General features: G+C 39.9%; 1 protein-coding gene across 11 annotated transcripts in view; it reads left to right on the top strand.

The window, feature by feature from the left end:
- The window catches only part of KCNMA1 (potassium calcium-activated channel subfamily M alpha 1), a 648,117-nt gene that overhangs the window by 318,714 nt on the left and 313,923 nt on the right, over positions 1-15,480 (top strand). The window lies entirely within an intron of this gene.

The raw sequence follows: 15,480 nt of genomic DNA, 5'->3' as shown, positions 1-15,480 counted from the left end.
TGATGGGAGACCTTGGTGATATGATGATAGTCCTGTGAGAAAGAAAGTCCAGGCACATATTTTGCTTTGATTTAGGCCAGTAAACATTGACATTGGTGGAAATGACATGCTCTAGGGTGGGTAACATCCCCAACCTTCAGGGACTTGGCGGAGGGTCGAAGCTATTCCAAAGTGAAGCTGGTTAATTTAAAAATGATTTTTTTTGTCTGTGTCTTCTTTGCCTCCCTCCCCCCTTTCTGAATATGCAGTAAAAGTTCCCTTAAAAAAAGAAAGAAAGAAAACAACAAAACGAAGTCTGCTTTGTTGCTGTGTGTGATATATATATTTTACAGCCTCTGTCTGTGTTGCTGAAATAACCCCCCTCTCTCGTGTCAACTCTTACCTAGGAGCCGTTCCGCAGACTCACTGATGTAGGTTTTATTTCCCTGCCCTCCTCTCTTCCTGCATGGCACCTAGACCCAAGGATTAAGCTTCACCGCATGATGCAACTTCATGTTGGGTCTCCTGGTTACCAGTGTCAATCAACTGCTCTTCTAATTGCTTGGTGCATGCTTCTCCTAACAGTCCGAACGCTGAATGCAATCTAAAACATCAAATGCATGAGTAAAAGACCATGGATCTGTAAATATTTTGAATACACGAGAACAGTTCGGATGCTGTCTTGACTGGACAATCTCTTTAGTCCATTTTTGCTTAATGCTTTAAAAATCAAAACTGTTGACTGTGTTGTGAAGGTCTCAGCAGGTGGCAGACCTTAGGTGACTGATTGCTGTCAGAAAGGAAACAGTATTTGGAGGTGGTATTCTACAGGTTTGGACTGGATCGCCCGAACCATGCCCAGCTCTACGGCATCCCAGTTAGGTCCTTTTTCCACCAAAAGCACATGCGTGGAAGGATCTGTGCATGCGCGGAGGTGGCGCTTGCGAGTGAACTGGTAGGGAAGGTAAGTGTATACTACCCCTGTCCGGGAAAGAAAATTTGAGTTGGTTAGATTGAGATATCAAACTCATTGCAGAAAGAAGGAATGACAATCAACTTTTGTGATATTGCCAGAAAAAAACAGCAGATGCAATTCATCATTAGGGCATATTTATAGAGACAGGAGCATAAATAATTATTCAAGATTGAAAATAACATTCCCATATCAGGTAATTTGCCTTCATTTGAAGCTTTAGCTCTTAAATATAACTGGAGATGGCAGGGTCAAGGGACACCAGTTGTCTGTGGGAAAAAGGGAAATATGAGCTTTGGACCTGAAAATCAACCACCCAATATTATGCTCAATTATCTATCTATCATCTATCTATCTATCTATCTATCTATCTATCTATCTATCTATCTATCTATCTATCTATCTATCTATTCCCTCACTAATATTATTAGAAATAAACCCCACAAAAGTCTGTCTTTCTGCAGTACCTAGCAAATGTCTTAGATTCTTGACTATAGACAAGAATCTACTGAGAGCTAAATAGGCACCAGAGGAGGCTCAAAAGAATTCAAGAGAGACTTGGACTTTTTGTGGCAACATAATGATTCTAAGCTGATGATGCATTTAATCCCGCCCTCTATTTCTGCCTCCTTTTCTACTACAGGCTCCTACATCACGTTGATCCCAAAGTGTTCCCCATTAATGTTCTGTTTTGAGAAGTATTTGTCAAAAAACACTATAAAAATCAGAGGAGATCAAATTTATCAGCATTTTAAGCTTTCAGTGGAGTCCTTCCACAAGTCAGTTTTAACTGATTGTAACTTCCCTTGTTCACTAGGGATTCGAACTGCCGAAGCGTTGATCTTTCTGATTGACAAGCTCAGCATCTTAGCCACTGAGCCACTGCATCCCTTAATGGAGTGAGCTCCTGTTACTTGTCCCAGCATCTGCCAACCTAGCAGTTCAAAAGCACATAAAAGTGCAAGTAGAAAAATAGGAACCACCTTTGGTGGGAAGGTAACAGCGTTCCGTGCTCCTTCGGCGTTTAGTCATGCCAGCCACATGACCACTAAGACGTCTTCGGACAGCCCTGCCTCTTTGGCTTTGAAACAGAGATGAGCACTGTCCCTTAGAGTCAGGAATGACTAGCACATATGTGTGAGGGGAACCTTTACCTTTAACCTCCCTTTAAACAAGCGATTTGTCCCAAGGCTTTTGTCTATATACAAAACATAATCTGCCTGATTTTGTTTCAAGATTGATTGCTATTCTCTAGAATTCCGTGACTGGTAGGAAGGAAATGGGGAAGGAAATTTGGTTTTGAATGATGAGGGCATATTACTGCCATCTTGAGCGTGAAAGTGAAATTTATGCAAATAGGTCTGATTGTAAAAGTACAAAGAAAAAAAAACATCTTAGCCTTTTGCTTTTGATGGAGGCTGGTGGAAACGCTCATGGTTGATCTAAACACATCTATCCTTTAATCTGTCGGAAAGGCAATATATAAAACAATTTAAAAACCATAAAATGCAAATAAGCAGCCTACAAACAAATAGGAAAAAAAGAAGAAGAAGAAAAGGTAAACACAAACATCCTAGGTCATTGTACCCCACAACAGCAGCAGCCTCTAAACTGTCTAAAAGCAAGTTGGCAGTTTCAAATAATCCCCTTTAACCAGTTATTCTAAGTCAGTGATGGTGAACCTTTTTTGACTCGGGTGCCAAAAGCACGCACATGTGCACTATCGTGCACACTTGAATACCCACCCCCATAATTTAGTGCCCCCGCACACCATGCCCCCCCATAATTTAATGCCCCCGCACACCATGCCCCCTGCACATGCACGTATAACTCCCCCCTGTTGCCCCACGCATGTGCACATGACTTTCTTGGAGCCTGGGGAGGGCAAAAATGGCCTCCCTGTCCCCCGGAGGCCAGAAACAGCTTGTTTTCAAACTTCCGATGGGCTTGGTAGATCCGTTTTTTGCCCTCCCCAGGCTTCAGAGGGTTTCTAGAAGCCTGGGGAGGGCGGAAAAGGGCCCAACATGCAAACAAGAAGTCCAGTTTGTGCTTTGGGCTGTTTTTTGCTCTCCCACTGCTTCAGTGTGCGCTGGAGCTGGTAGGGCAATGCCTTGCATGCCCTCAGAAATGGGTCCGCGTGCCACCTGTGGCATGCATGCCATACATTCGCCATCACAGCTCTAAGTGATTTGCAAGAAAGCCATTAAAGCAATCAGAATGTATGAAGGTGAAAAGAAGGGAAATGGCATTTGGCATCACAATCAAGGAGGCTTCTTTCTGGGGTTGTGCAGCATTTTTAGACGTACTCTGGAGTGGTTTGCTAAACTAGCACCTTTCTATTGGGAGGGGCTTCAAAAATATTAGCAAGGGGTTCTTCCTGGTTGCTGGATGGGCATGACCATGGTGGGCGTGGCCTACTCGGCCTTCTGCACCACAGCCGGGGGGTGGGGTTGCCCTCAGTGGGCTCCAGAGAGTTTTCTCCAGCCTCCAGCTGGGGCGAAAACATCCTTGGGCCCATTTCCGGCGTTCCTAAACTTCCAGTAGGCCTGTTTTTCACCCTCCCCGAGCCTTCACATGCACCCTGCACTTAATGGAAGGCTGCGTGGGGACTCCTGGGAGGGGTGGGGTGGGCGGGGCCAGCCAGAAATGGGATTTGAGGGTTCTTCGAACAGCACAGAATCCTAGCTAAAGGTTCTCCTGAACCCCTGCGAACCCCCAGCAACCCACCCCTGCTCCATGTGTCTTACTTGGTAGCTAGGACTTCCCAGCCTATTCTTTGAAAAGGAACGCTTCCCAAAGTTTCCAGGGCAAACGAGCTAACACAATATCATTGTTTTATCATGTCTTCTGTCAGTGAGAATCATTGTAAGGAAAAGATGTGTGATTCAAAAATTGTATTAATTTTAACAAAGTGTAAAATATAAAAATATTAAGAAAGATGAAGGTAGAATAGAGGAGGAAAGGGGGAAGAGAGAAAAGTATACGGTGGAGGAGAAAAAGAAGAAAAAAGCATTGATTTCCAACTCCTTTTGGATAAGATACTAAGGTAATAACAGCATGAATCCTCAACATTTTACTTTTATACAATAGCACATAGGGGGCATTTTTATAACACCAAAATTAGCCAATCAACAAAACCCCAAATCAAAATTTCATTTTTTTCCTCACCTCGAGCACAAAATCCACAAGTGGTTTCCAAGTAGAAACAAAAGTAATTGCATTTTTTACTTCCATCAAAGCAGTCAGTTTAGCCATCTCTGCCAACTCCATCAACTTTTTCAGCCATTCGTCCATTGTGGCAATCTCAGCGTTCTTCCGGTTTTGAGCATAAAGTAATCTTGCTGCCATCAGTTTATAGGGAAAGACGTGAAAGTTCTTGGATTCGAGTGGGCTAAATTTCTGAAGCACAGGTTGGGATTCTGTATTTGCAAATTTCTGTAGCTACTGTGCGAAGAGAAGTAGTTTACAATTTTGGGTGTCTGGCATTTAATAGTGCTGTCTTAAAAGCAACAAAACTTTCATTTCTCAAAGAAAATATGACATGCACACACACGAGAGAGGGGGAGGGGGAGGGAGGGAGAGGAAGAGAGAAAGGGAGAGGGAGAGGGGGAGAAAGAGGGAGAGGGAGGGAGAGAAAGAGTGAGAGAGAGAAAGAGGAAGAGGGAGGAAGAGAGAAAGGAGAGGGAGGGAGAGAGGGAAAGGGAGAGGGGGGAGAGGGAGTGAGGGAGGGGAAGGGAGAGAGGGGGACAGAGAGGGTGGGAGGGAGGGAGAGGGAGAAAAAGAGATTGCAGCTCATTTCTTATCTCCTACAAAAATGTCCATTAACTGTCTTGAATATACTTAAATTCTCATCATTATTTGAAGTTTGTTAAGATTAATTAATTCACCTGGTGTTAGGACCAAAAAAAAGAGATTTGTAGTAGAAGTGATGATCTAAACATCACAACATCCAGAATGCACCCAATGCCACCTTGCTGCTACTGGTTAGAGAAGACTAGTAATAGTAGACAAACTGGCTAAAACCTAATTTCTTGGTTTAGAAATTAATCCATCTGGAGCCAAATGGCGGGCATTGGTTTTGTGAAAATAATAAGATGAAGAGGTGCAGAATATCCCGTATAACAGAAATTTGCCCCTGATAAATGGATGCTTTAGACTCTCCATTAAATGACTGGCAGCCATTCTGTCAGAGTCCCTGTGCCAATCTTCTCAATGTGCCAACTAGCTCAAAACAATGGAAACCTTGGCACTTTATCATCCAGACTGAAAATTTATCAAAAAAACCCACATTTATGAGTAAGGCTGATAGTTCATCAAACAGTGCCTGGAGTCAATTTATCACTATGTACAAATTATATAGAACCTTATATTCAATAACCTTTTTTTTTCTGGAACTGAGTTATTTGTGCCATCTTCAAAACCTTTTTAACTCTAGACATGGTAATACATTAACTGTCAAGAAGATGAAACATATTTAAAAAGTATTAATCTAGTTTGTGACCCAGCCTTGGGCACTACATCTGTAAGAGGTCATCAAGACATATTCTTCAGATTTAGTGGTTATTTATCTTTATAGAATTCAGTTCTGAAATATACAGATCCATCACTTTGACTTGTGATCTTTATGCTACCAATCTATCATCTGGTGTATTAATTCCATCCTTTTAGGATTTAGATCTGTGATGGTGAACCTATGGCTCTCTCTGCAGGCATGCACGCCGTCGCCAGCTGCTCTTCTGGTTTCCAGTGTCCAGATGTGTGTGTCAGCCATCTGGTCTTTGGGTTTCCGGTGTGCACGTATGCGCTGGCCAGCTGGTCTTCGGTTTTCCAGCGCTCAGTGTGCATGCGCATGTTCTAGTTTGGGCTAGAACTAGGTTTGCCATCACTGACTTAGATGATTGTATATACCAGTGATGGTGAACATTTTGGCACCGAGTGCTGAAAAGAGATTGCATGCTTCACACATGCCCCACTCATCTGTGCTGCAACCCGGAAGAGGAACTGCACCGGAAAAATGAAATTCTGGTTTCTGGCCAGCTAGTCATCCAATTACTGATACATATGCACGCACTATCATCACCTGGCCGGCACGCATGCTCATGCTGGAAAATGGAAGACCAGCTGCTCCACTTTCTGGCACTGCCTTACACACGAAGGCCAGCTGATTGTCCTATGCGCATGCATGCCAGAAACCCAGAAGAGGAACGGGCGATAATGTGTGTGCCAGGTGACATGGCTCTGCATGCCACTTCGGGCACACATGCCATCACGGGTATATATGTTAGAGAGACAAATTTCAACTAATTGGTGTCTACTTTTGCACAGGTTTTTTTGTACCAGTCCAAAATAAACTCTGCACCCTTTTGTCCATCATATCATCATCTGTGTTTAAAAGGTGATATTTCTGATTCTGTTGTTTATCACCCAGGCTGAAAATTTACCAAAGAATTACACTGATGAGTAAGACAAATAGTTCATCAAACAGTACCTGGAGTCAATTTATCACTATGTATAGTTTTTGACTTGCAAATCAGATAAAACCTGATATTTAATAATCTTTTCATTGTAACCCAAATTTTAAAAAAAAATTGCTAGCAGAACGTGCAGACCCTGCTTTAATTTGCTAGAAAGTCCTCTCTCCTAAGCATCCTTCTACTGAATTTAGTTGCCATGATATTTTGCTCTCAGATCCTTAAAGGAGAATGGTGGCTTACCGGATTCATAGTTATCCCTTCATAGCAACTGTTTGGATGTATTTGCACGCAGCCAGAAAAGTGCACACTGCCTGTACATTAAAATGCAGAAGAAACTGGATAGAGGGAATTTTGATTCTTGACAAATTTTTGGATCTATTCTTGACCACTGTGACCCAGATCAAGGTAATTGGGATAGAGTTATGTTTATTTTTGTCTCTTTTCCTCATTAGAGGGAATGAATGTATGGGAAATGTAACAGATTACCAATCAGATTATTACCTCACGGATACGTAATCTGGCCATTTATTTTCTCTTATTTGGATCGGGAATGAATAGTTCTGGATTGTTCCAGAACCATTTCTCCTGTCAGGGGAAGCTTGAGCTTCTAGTTTGGAATATTTGTTTATAGACACCATTTAGAAATTAGTCTCCTCCCTGCTCACTTCAATTATTGATGCAACTTACAACCACGAGTGTCGACTTTAAAAAGAAAACCATGTTTCAAAATGGCATCCATGCCCCCCCCCCAATAATACTCAACAGGATTTTCAGTGCTGTTTTTGGATGCCGAACTGCCTTAACCTCTTAGAAAACTCATTTTTATTTTAAATGGTATTTGCAAATGACGCTTGTAAAATATCAAACCAAAATAAATAGATGAAAACACAGATGCTGTCACTGCTTATTGTGCTATGAATGCATTCCCTCCCCACCTCCTTTTTTTAATATGGAAGGACTAAGAGGATTGATCTGGTTTAGGGAAATATGCCTGTGGTAGGACAGAAAATGAATCACATCACAGGTAGTCCTCGACTTACAACAATTCATTTAGTGACCATTCAAAGTTACAAAGGCACTGGAAAAAAATGACTTCTGATCATTTTTCACACGACCCTTGCAAGCTTTCCTATGGTCACGTGATTTATATTCGGATGCTTGATAGTTGACTCACATTTATGATGGTTGCAGTGACCCCCGGGGTCACATGATCCCCTTTTGAATCCTTCTGAAGAGCAAAGTCAATGGGGGAAAACCAGATTCACTTAATGACCGTGTTACTCATTTAGCAACTGCGGCGAGTCACTTAACAAATGTGGCAAGGAAAGTCGTAAAAGGGGGCAAAACTCACGTCACACATTTCTTACTGAGCAACATAAATTTTGGGCTCAGTTGTGGTCGTAAGTCGAGGCCTTACTGTATTTTTTCTTAGTCCTTTTTCATTGGTCAGTCAGAAAGAGAACTCTGGATTGGCTCAATGTGTTTCCTGCCTGTGTTCTGGGATAGTGATGCTGATTGTACAATTAGCATCAAATGCTGGTTTGGAGGGCATGGAAGAGATCAAGAAACTTGATTTCTTGAACATTTCTTGAAGTTTCTGTGACATGCCCCACAGAGGGAGAGGGACAGTTTTTCTTTTTTATATATAAGTTTATTTTTTTTTATTTTCATACAAATAACCACATGTATACTATAACATCATAACCAACACTATTTTGTATTGTTCAGTATTATATCAATTCCTCTTACCATCCACCTCCAAAGAGGTGGATTTGCTCTTCTCCTTTCCACCCCATGTTTATACCCTATCCATCGCTTTTTTGCCTCTTCTCCCTCTCCTCCTCCCTATCTCCTTTCTTCCCTCTATCATCCGTCTCTTCTCTACTTCCCCTTCCTCTCTCCTTCGCCTCTCTCCTCTTTCCACTCCTTTTTTCTCTCCTCCTCTTCCCCCCTCCCTCTCTCCTAACCCTTCTCTTCCTCCTCTTGTCTCCGAGAGGGATAGTTTTTCTATGGCATGGGATTAGATGGGAAAATCATAAATTTCAGTGGCCAAGTCCATTCCTAGAGGTACCCCTAACATTCTTTGCAGGATTGGTTCACAGGTTTCATTCATTTTTCCTAATTTTTGTGTGCTAAGTTAGCATGGTCCTTCATAACAGCAAAAGCTGTCAATGCAGCTTTCTGCCTCATGTAGCTATTAATGGCACACATTTATATAGTAGAACACTGTTTCTGCCAACTTTCAGATGAGTGGACTTCAGCTCCCAGAATTCCCCAGCCGGCTCTAACTCAAGCAAAATGGTATTGAATAGACATTGCATATTTTGAAATATGTAGATTCATTTATACAAGATAAAATACAAATAAAACGAATTGATGTGAAACTTTCTTCATTTTGAATATCTGCATATTTAGCATCTAGCTAAGTAACTTTAATTTCAGTTAAATTGTTACAAGTGTAAATAAATCTAATTTTTCCTTGCTCAAATCAGTTTAGTTTAGTTTACTTTATTGTCTTTGCACATGGTACAACAAAATTAAATGTCATCTTCAGTGTAGGTTACAATTATAAAAATAAAAACACAAACATGCATCCTTCACATTCTATATAATTGAAATTGAAACCCCGATATTGCAATATACCATAGATTCAATATGGTTATAATGTCAGTTACTAACTTTTGAATCTTGCCAGATGCATTTAATCTTGTTAGATGTATTTACTCTCTTCTCAATCCTATATGTTTACATTGGAATCTTCTTTTCAAAAATGGAATGGAATGGAATAGAATAGAATAAAGCAATAGAGCTGGAAGGGACCTTGGAGGTCTTCTAGTCCAACCTCCTGCTTAGGCAGGAAACACACTTCAGACAAATGGTTATCCAACATCTTCTTAAAAACTTCCAGTGTTGGAGCAATCACAACTTCTGGAGGCAAGTTGTTCCACTGATTAATTGTCCTAACAGTCAGGAAATTTCTCCTTAGTTCTAGGTTGCTTCTCTCCTTGATTAGTTTCCACCCATTGCTTCTTGTCCTCCCTTCAGGTGTTTTGGAGAATAGCTTGACTCCCCTCTTCTTTGTGGCAACCCCTGAGATATTGGAAAATTGCTATCATGTCCCCCCTAATCCTTCTTTTCATTAAACTAGACATACCCAGTTCCTGCAACTTACTTCAAGTATTTAAAAGATTCTTAAGGCATTTACTTGTATACATGCTAAATGTGTGTTATACGTTGTTTGCTTTGGTTTTAATTAAAATTGTAGAAAAGTGAATCATTGTAGCTCATCTACAGAAATGCTGACATAATTTACTTTTGCTGTAACTTACAGTTGATTTAAGAGCAAATTTGCTGGTATATATTTCAAACAGATTTATGTAATTATATTTTTAGGAAAATATTTTCTCTAAAAGTATGTGTGATGGTATTATTTATTATTATTATTCTGTGGTGATATAAATCTCAAACCAGAAATAATGGGACAAAATGAAATCTATAAAACAAAGCATTTTTAAACTGTATGTTTGTAATAGCCAATTATGTACCTGCTCATTATCTTCCAGATGACTTTAAATCTTCAACATTATTTTTATATTAGATCTGGCAGACCTTTCTACACCGGAACCACATTTTATAGGCTACAACTAAATATATTTTAAAGTTTCAGGTTTCTGTATGGCCAAAAAAAAAAAAAAATGGATGATTAATTTTTAATCTTAATTATTTTTCATATAATATATTGATGATATTATACAGATTTTATCAGTATCTTTTAGCTTTACTTTTATGGTTGATCTCTTTCATCTCCTGAGATCATTATAATGTTTTATTTAAGCTTCCATGGAAGACACTGTCAAGTCAGCACATTTTCTAACAGTTAATTGAATAGTTGATTTACAGCGTCTTAGAACTTCTCCAATTCATTGTTAATTACTTTCCAGAAAGCTTATAGCTGGGAAGGAAGAAATTATTGGCAACTAATTATGTACCTGCTGCCTGCAATTAGAATGAAACCAGTTCTAGGCAGTATAGTGGTTCTCTTAATAGTCTAGTTATTATATGATTATTTGTTTTGAATTGGCTTTTATGTGCAAATCATGAGGGTGGAGGAAAAAAGGAAGGAAGGAAGGAAGGAAGGAACTTTTTGACATTCGGATTTCATTTTTGACTCTGCTTTTGCATCATTTCTTTAATGATTATATTCCACCATTTCTTTGATATTAGTGTAACTCTTGTCCCTTAGCAAGTTGGCCATGGCAAGTTGGCTGTAGCGAATTGGCCATGGTGAATTGTCATAGACCCATCTCTCACAAAATATCTCTGGAGTAATACTATGCAGAGACCTCCCATTCTAAAATTCTCCCTTTTATTTTTATCCTCCTCTCCCCCCTTCCTCCTCCTCCTCCTCCTCCTCCTCCTCCTCCTCCTCCTCTTCCTCCTCCTCCTCCTCCTCCTCCTCTAAATATTTTAAAAGTTGTGAAAAGTACACTAATGTAATTTGATTCCTTGAATGTAGATGTTTGGTGATGTTAGGAAAGACATGATTATCATGAAAGGCTCAGTCAGTGGACTCAATACAGCATGACCCCAAAGTCAATGGTGGATAATGTTTTCTGCATGTCTACAAATATGGACGATGAATGAATAATGAAATAAAATTCAGCGGATGTTGAGTGAAGACACAGAATTCTTCTGAATGCTTAACTTTATCCAAAATTCACAGTTAAATACCAGGCAGATTTTCACAATCTTGTAAAAGAGGAAGGTACACACAATAGAATATCATAGCCAGAATTACCTATTTGTTTTTCCTAATTGTCGGCCTGTCCTTCATATATATTGTTTCTCTCTCTCTCTCTCTCTCTCTCTCTCTCTCTCTCTCTCTCTCTCTCTCTCTCTCTCTCTCTCTCTCTCTCTCTCTCTCTCTCTCTCTCTCTCTCTCTTCTCTCTCTCCACATATATGTACACATATATACACACATAAATATATATGTGTATGTATGCATGTGTGTATGTATGTATGTATATATGTAAGTATTGGATATATGTGTGTATATGTGTATATGTATATGATGTATGTACAGTATGTATGTATGTATGAAACAATATACATGTGTGTGTGTGTACTATGAAGCTACTGTACACACACACACACACACACACACACACACACACACAGAGTACAGTAGCTTCACAGTATATGACAGTGATAAGTAAGGTAACAAAATATTGAGTATTTTTCAGTTTCAGTAGTTGAACTCTGTAATAGGAAAGCTAGGTTGAACGAACTACCTTATTCACTTTCATCAGTTAGTTTCACGATATGTACTTGATGTGTGACTCATCTGTACAGCTAACACTTGACGTATGTACAGCATTTGGCTGTAACTCATCTGTAAAAGATAGAATAGTAATCCCAACTAAGATCAGCATGATAAGTATTGGGCCATGTCGATTCAGAGTCTCAGTCATCCAGGTCATGGTTGTCCCAAAGGTGCTTTTTCAAGAGGCAACTGGACTTTCTGTTTTTTCTTTGAAGACGTTTCACTTCTCATCCAAGATGCTCCTTCAGCTCTGACTAGATGGTGGGGAATGGAAGGATTTATATTCCTCGCAGACAAATGGCCACTTGCATTCTTTTAGAGAGTTGTTGAGGCCACTTGGTATTGGCCTCAACAACTGTGTCCTCAATGGCACCTGAGTGGTGCAAATGGGTATGGAGCCTTCTTGGAACTGCTGAGAGGACCTGTGTTGTAGACTGGAGATAGTTGATGTCATCTCCCCCCTCCCCCCCCCCCCGGTTGAGAGAAGGCTGTTCAGAGATGGCCTCTTTAACCCCTCTTTCAAACCAGTGGTCCTCTCTGTCCAAAATGTGCAAAAGACTGGCCTTTGTCTTTTAAATGCAGATGGACTGCTGAATCTTGTCCTGATGGGTTTGTTCTCCTATGTTGCTTTTCCATTCTCCAATATCCAGTCAGAACTGAAGAAGCTTCTTGGATGACAAGCAAAACATCTTCAAAGAAAAACAAGGAAGTCCAGTTGCCTCTTGAAAAAACACCTTTGGGATCGTGTGTATCCATGTTTTCACCAGGAGCTGGAACTGACTCAGTAGCACCTTGCTAAATAGCTAGCTAAATAACCATGTTACCTACCATACAAGGAACCTTGAAAACCAAATGCATGAATAATATGATATAATATCTCAAGGTTCCTCATGCCCTTCCTTTACAATAACACAATGAAGACAAGCACAACACAATTATCCCTTTTCCAGATCCATGATTTCAAGTTAAGCTTGGAGCATCAGGTGAGCTACAAATAGCCCAGCTCACTTTTCTTTCCCAGTGCATATTTTATGTTGCTTTCTTGATAATAAGATATTGTGGGGAAGCTATGGGTGAGTGTGGTAAAAGGCTTTCTCGGGAACAGCAATTTAACAGTAAATGTTCTGCCAGAAAATGGGTCAGAGAAATTGCACTGTTTTTTTTAAAACTCCCTACAATCAAGGCAGGGAAATTCCTTTGAGGTTTCCAAGATTTTGCCTGCTTACTCTTAAGATGGCATTAAAAATTGTTGTTGTCAGTTGCGAAGTTGTGTCCAACCCATCACAACCCCATGGACAATGTTTCTCCAGGCTTTCCTGTCCTCTACCATCCTCTGGAGTCCATTTAAGCTCATGCCGACTGCTTCAGTGACTCCATCCAGCCACCTCATTCTCCATCATCCCTTTCTTTTTTGCCCTCAATCTATCCCAGCATTAGGCTCTTCTCCAGTGACTCCTTCCATCTCATTAGGTGGCCAAAGTATTTGACTTTCCTCTTCAGGATCTTCTAAAGAGCAGTCAGGGTTGATCGCATCTAGGACTGACCAGTTTGATGCCTTGCCGTCTAAGGGATCACGGGAGTCTTCTCCAACACCAGAGTTCAAGGGCCTCAATTCTTTGGCTCTTAGCCTTCCTTATGGTCCAACTTTCACAGCCATACATTGCAACTGGGAAAAGCATAGTCTTGACTATACACACTTTTGTTGGCAGGGTGATGTCTCTGCTTTTTAGTATGCTGCATAAATTTGCCATAGTAAACATTAAAAATACCTCTCTGAAATCTCTGTCATTCTTGCTTCTTTGGTCTTTTCAGTTGCATGGGTAAATATTATTAAATATTAAATTATTAAATATTAAATATTATTTAATTAATTAAATTAATTAATATTAAATATCAAATAAAATATTAAATTATAAATATTCAGTTGCATGGGTAAATATACCGCAAATATAACATCAGTTTGCTCACCCCACTCCCATACAAGTTCAGTGTATTGTAGAAGATTGGTATATTGAATATGATGACAGAACAAATAGTTTGTTGGTTTTAATCACTTTGGATAGAGTTTCATGCAATGGTGAAACAAATCTTTGGTCCTTGTCCATCAGGGAAAATGTTTGCTGCTTATGAAATGCCTGAATTTGAGAAAGGGCATGCTACTATTATAACTGTTTGAGCTCTTTACAAGTAAACTGGAAATTGACTGCATGTGTAGCTAACCCACTCACTGCCTTTAAGTAAGACTACAAGTTACTAGAATGCATAGAGTTTTGCTTGCCAATGAATTTAACCACAGATTTGCAGAACTGCCACGATACTAACTGGAATGAGACACTGTGATATATTTGTTGCAATCAAGTCTTACAGTTTGTTAGTGAGCATCCTTCCATTGTCTTGATTTTCATCCCAATATTGACTGATTTGTATGCGCAACGAAGCATAATCGCCGACCGATTATATGTTTATGCCAACCGAGTGATAATCTGTGCAAAATATTGGGATGTGCTGTTTTATCTCAAGGATGTCAACTGTGGACTTCTCTAAGCATTTCACAGGACTCTCACAAATAAATCACTTTTTAAACATTGATACAAGCTGGTATATCTAAATAGAGCATGGTACCACTTTGTATACAGGATGTTAAACCGAATATGGTATGCCTTGATTCTTCAAGAAAAAAAATATACATTTGCATTGACTGCTTGAGAAAATGGGAGGGGGGATAATTTAATCTGCATGTGAAAATTAACCCTTAGAGTCCTGCTTCTAATTCTGGGACTTTTGTTCTGTATTATTTTCTTCACAACGAGATTCTCTTTTATTTCTTTGAAGCTTGATATATTTTTTTTAAAGGCAAGATTAAATCATTCATGATGGGCTGCAAAAACAGAGAAAACCTTGTATAAATTCCCTAAAATGGCCCAATGTTGAGGTGGGGGGGGGGGGAAATCCGTCTGGCTTACATTTTGTACATTCAATAGTAGAAATTGTTCTTTGACAACTAGTTGAGAAAATTCCCCATCAAGGAGAGTGGAAGGTTGGCTCTCTTCCTGGAAGATTATGCTGTTACACAACTTTGGGCTAACCGAGTTGTAACCTTGGTGTGTGTCTTTAAATGCTTTGTAGAAAGAAGTCAGTTCTTTAAGGGTTAATGTGGGGTTGAGATCGCTCTTGCTTGTCCTTCCTTTAAAACGCCTGCATGCTTCTCTGTTTCCGCTGTTGACTGAAGATGTTTAGTAATAAGAGTATCCAACGGTTTAGTCTACTAATAGGTACTCAAAGGACAATATGAGGACTCATACTTCTGGGCTTTTGAGAAAATAGCAACGACTGAATTATCTAGATAATGCCAATGGTCAACGGACTTTATTTATGGGGTTGATATAACTGCCTAAATTGTCTAATAATGGTTCCAGGCAGCACATGTAGATAGTCCTCAACTTATAACAGTTCATTTACTCACTGCTCAGAGTTACAGCGTCCCTTTAAAAAATAGTGACTTATGACCAAGTGTTCCTGCTTATGACCATTGCAGCATCCTGGTGGTCACATGATCAAAATTCAGAATGCTTGGCAACTGACTCATATTTATGACGGTCTCAGTGTCCCTTCTATGACCTTCTGATGAGCAAAATCGATGGGGAAGCCAGATTCCCTTAATAAACCGTGTTACTAACTTAACCAGGGATGGGCTCCAAAAATTTCAGCAATGGGTTCTCTGCCCGGTTGC

The sequence above is a fragment of the Thamnophis sirtalis genome, unplaced genomic scaffold (genome assembly GCF_051295495.1).
Source record: "Thamnophis sirtalis isolate CommonGarterSnake01/CBP01778 unplaced genomic scaffold, rThaSir2_p1.2 scaffold_15, whole genome shotgun sequence".
Taxonomy (NCBI): Eukaryota; Metazoa; Chordata; class Lepidosauria; order Squamata; family Natricidae; genus Thamnophis; species Thamnophis sirtalis.
The sequence above is the reverse complement of the archived record's forward strand: the minus strand, read 5'-3'. Positions and strand labels throughout refer to the sequence as shown.